Source organism: Rutidosis leptorrhynchoides, chromosome 9, assembly GCF_046630445.1.
Source record: "Rutidosis leptorrhynchoides isolate AG116_Rl617_1_P2 chromosome 9, CSIRO_AGI_Rlap_v1, whole genome shotgun sequence".
Classification (NCBI taxonomy): domain Eukaryota; kingdom Viridiplantae; phylum Streptophyta; class Magnoliopsida; order Asterales; family Asteraceae; genus Rutidosis; species Rutidosis leptorrhynchoides.
In genome coordinates this window covers 77,578,670-77,583,301 of record NC_092341.1, presented here as the reverse complement: position 1 = coordinate 77,583,301, position 4,632 = coordinate 77,578,670, and positions in this window count along the sequence as shown.

The following is a 4,632-nucleotide window of genomic DNA, read 5'->3' as shown; positions in this document are numbered from 1 at the left end:
AGGTATGTCTGTACAGTTTTTATTTTTATTTTTATTTTTAACCTTTTGATAATAAACGCTAATTTGTTCGCTAAAAAGTATTAAATTGGTATTGAATAAAATTAGGTTTGGCGACCGAAATTATTGATATCATTCAAAAATTTATTACATCACTGCGAAATTTAACGTTTATTCTTAAGGTATAAATATCTTTAATCAATCAACCCAAAATATTTCAAAAATTCGTCATGAGTTAAATTAGGTCTTGGAACCGAAATTACTTTACCGAAAAGAGGGGCGCATATTTTTGATAATATTTGATTGATTAAAGTGGGATAAAAAGACAAAAAGATTTTTAATTTTATTTTTACCATATTTTTAAAATTAATATTTAAATCTTAAATTAATATTGTAAACTTTGTAAAAACAATATATTTAAAATTGTAAATATTTGAAAAATTAATATAAGTTTGATATGAATTTATAAATTTTTAAATTAAGTTTGGTGTGAATTTTTAATTTTTAAAATATAAATTTTTAATTTTATGCATTTCAAATTTTAAGTTTGGTGTGAATTTTTAATATTAATTTTGAATTTCATATTTAAGTTGTGTGAATTTAAAAACAAAAATTTACTTTATCTCATTAAGTTAAGAATATGATTTTTAAAATTCGTCGTAAGTTGAAGACTAGGTCTTTGAACCGAAATTGCTTTACCCAAGGGAGGGACGAGAACTTTTATTATCATTATTTTTAATCTTATTGATTTAAAGTATGCCAAAAACATTAAAAAACTCAAAAATCTTAGCTTTTAAAACAATCGCTACAAAAAGACAAATTTTAAAATTTTGTCGAGAGACGGACTAGGACATCGATCCGAAACGACCTCGTCCTAAATAATAAGGGAAACAAAATTTTAAAATTAATTTCTTAATTGTTTTCAAAAGTTAATGATTATAAAAAAAAAAAAAAAAACAAACTCCGCGAGTCGCGGAGTTTGAAGTGCATTTCGTCGCGACTCGCGGAGGGGCCGGATTACAGAAAAAAATAAAAAGAGCTGAACGATCAGTTTCAGTCCCCAACCCAAAAACTCAAAAACAAACTGCGAAAACCCACGAAAAACCCCGCAAAATACACCCCAAAATCACAATTTTTAACCGTTAATCACCAAATCTTTTGCTAAAATCATGTTGAGAAGGATGCTATCTAAGAATTACTCAAGAAAAACGGTAAATTTCTACACCTAAACACCATTTAATCCGAAATTTGGTGTTCTTGAGCTATTTTTTCCCCAAATTGATTTTGATGCTTTTTAGTGTAATTAGACTTAAATTGTTTATGTATTATGCTTGTATAACCTAGATTGATGCTGTTTAACATGATTAGAAGCCTTAAACTTCAAATTTTGAATAATCTAGGGTTTGTGTTCTTGAGCAAATTTGGGGCTTTTTGATATAAACAGGTTATGGCCGATTTTTGTCATGAATTGTTGCTAAAATAAGTAGTGTAACATGTCTAGGTAGTTAAATGATCCAAACTTTGAGCCTAAACATGATTTTGAGAATTAAAGTGGACTTTTTCAAGTCTAAAATTCATGAACTTGATTTTTGAAAGATAATGCCATTTGAGACTTGTTTGATTGCTAGTAATGATTATTTTGACATGTTATTTGAGTTGAATGCTTATGAACTTGGCGAAAATTTTCGTATATGCTTATTTGAAAAAGTGTTGATTTGATAAAAATGTGAAAATAAGCTTAAGTTTGATATAAATTGATAATGTCATTGTAATTATTTTGATTGATGATTTTGCTGACACTAATGCATATTTGGATGCACAAAAATTGTGTTTAATGTGTTTTGCAGAATGAAAGGGGTGAATCTTCATCCCAAGCCCGCAATGCTCCTGATGAGAATTTGGAACAACAGGAGGTGGATAACTACTACAAGCAGGATATACCTCATCCAGTCATGACCTTTTCCGATATGCATTTGGAAGAGTTGCACCCGAACCTGAGATTTGACAGACTTTGGATAGATTATCCAAAATATCAAAGGGGTTTGCATACTCTTCATTCTAAGGTTGTTGAGGTACCGAGGGTCATAGAATGGGGACCCTTAGAAGCTGTAGAATTGGCCGGGCCAATTAGGGAATTACTTGTACAGAGGTATGGTAATTCTTCTTTTAATGACTGGGTATGTTTATTCACCATACGTAGACCTGTATATAAAGTATGGTGTGAAGAATTGTTATGTAGTATAGAGTTGAATGATCGGGTAGCTAGTTTAACCGATCGTTCTTTTATTAGATTTTTGTTAGGCGGTTCGATGCGCCACATGTCTTTACTGGACATGGCTCAGGCTTTACGTATATATACGCCTGAGGAGTTAGCGTCTGCCGATTGTAGAGGATTGATACTAAATGGTAGAAAGATAGATGAAAATTTTGATACACACGGTGTGTGGAGTCAAATGACAAGCCATCACCGTTTCAAAGGGGGAAATTACTCTTATTTGGATATAGATAGAGCCGAATTAAGAGTGATACATAGGTTTTTAGCTAATTCGATTACACAAAGGGGTAAGAACAAGGAAAAAGTACATGAACAAGATTTGTTTTACCATATGTGTATTCGAGACCCACAAAGCGCTGTAAGTATACCATATTGTGTGGGTTATTATTTATCAGCTATGGTTCGGGGGATGCGACCGCATAGCATAATAGGAGGTGGTATTTTTATTACTTTGATTGGTGAATATCTCGGTGTGGATATAAGTCGGGGGGGATTATTAGTAGAAGAACCAGAACCCCGCGATACTATAGGTTTAAATGTATACCATGGTGTGAAAGTTTTGAAGAGGCGAAATAACGCCGCAGTACGATACCATGGTAGACATCCACAGGTGGAGAGAAACCAACAGCAAGGTAATGTAGGAGGGGGGAATGAGATGCAAAAAATGCATAGGTTTATAGCTTCTCAGGAATACGAAAATGCTAGACAGAGAGCATTTGAAGATTGGCAAGTTCATCAGAACCAAATCATAGCTCATTGCCAACATATAGGTAGAAACTATATTCCTACACCGAAACCCATCTTCCCTCCCTGGTCTATAGAGATGCAGCCACCATATCCTACGTATGACCCTGCCGAAGCATTCTATAGCACCTATGGTTATGCCTGTAACCCCTATTGGTACCAATATCATCCTTAGTTTACTTATTATTTTTTTATTTTGTAATTTGTAATTATTGATACGTTTAATACTTTTGTTAATATTGTAATCATTTTTATAATTGTCTAACTTTTATTCTTAGATTTTAATAATTTTTGAATGTGGGGTAATATACCAAACTTCAAAAATATGTATATATATTTGCAGTTTATCTTATGTACACAACAGGGTAAAACAACGCATTTTCAAAGACTGGCATTAAGTTCAGCAAAAGCAACTAATTTTGACGACAAGATGCAAAATATATGTGAAATAACAACAAGACGGAATGAACAAATGATGTGCACCATTTATCATTCAGCAAACAAACGCCAATATATTTGGAAACTTTGGTAAAATTTAATCATTTTCACACAAATCACCCTCAATAATTTAAATTGTTACTGATTTCTTGCAAATGAGGGCATTGCAAGATCTTAAGTGTGGGAAGGGGTTAAATTCTTTCGGATTTTAACACTTGGTTACCATTAAAAATACTAGTAAAGCAGTAGTTGTATTAGAATCTAGTGCTCTCTGATAAAAAAGAACAGCCCTAGTCTTATATACTGACTACCCAATTCTAGTAAAATTTTTCAAAATTTTCAATTAAATGAACTCAAAATCATGTTTATACATATTTATGAACGATAAAACTAGGTTTTAACACCGAAATTATTGTAACCTCGGAAAGGACATAAATTGAGAAACAAACCAAAATGTTAAAATTCATTTAAGATGGAATAGAGGACGATAAAAAGGAAAATAAAAGCCAAGTGTGGGAAAATTTACCAAGTTATCTTAAACATATGTCACATATATCTGTAACAAATAACTGAAAATACTTTTGCTTTGGACTAAACTAAACTGTTTTTACCCGATGAAAGAAAAGAAGAGATGGATCTACATGATGAATCAATTCCATCATTAAAAGGAAGTAAAGTCTTCCGAAAAAGACACGCGCTTCTTGATTTACGTCATGAAGTTGTCGTCCAGACCAGCTGTAGGTTGACGAAAAATCTAGAAAAGTCATCACTAAAATCAGCAGGAAATCCACGGACCTCAGCATTAAACAGGGTCGCCAAGTGGTCAGATTTATCCTAACCATGAGAAGGATTTATCTCGTACAATGGGGGGCACCATGCAAATTAGCTGGATAAGACTAATGAATCAGATCCCCAGAAAGGATAATCTCCTTAAAGATTAAAAATCAGCTTTTAAGACTGATATTATTCAATCGTAGAGATTGACCTTAAAGATTGAGAATTCAAACTCATGGAATTCAATGATATCTAAACTCGAGCTTGAACGAGAAAATATTTTGATCAAAATTATAAACCAATTTGTTTTCTGAAAACCCATTTTCAATGCGTTCATTACCATTGAACGTAAAATCCTAGGAATTCACCTGGAATTCATTAGGTCACCTGAACTAAATCGGGTG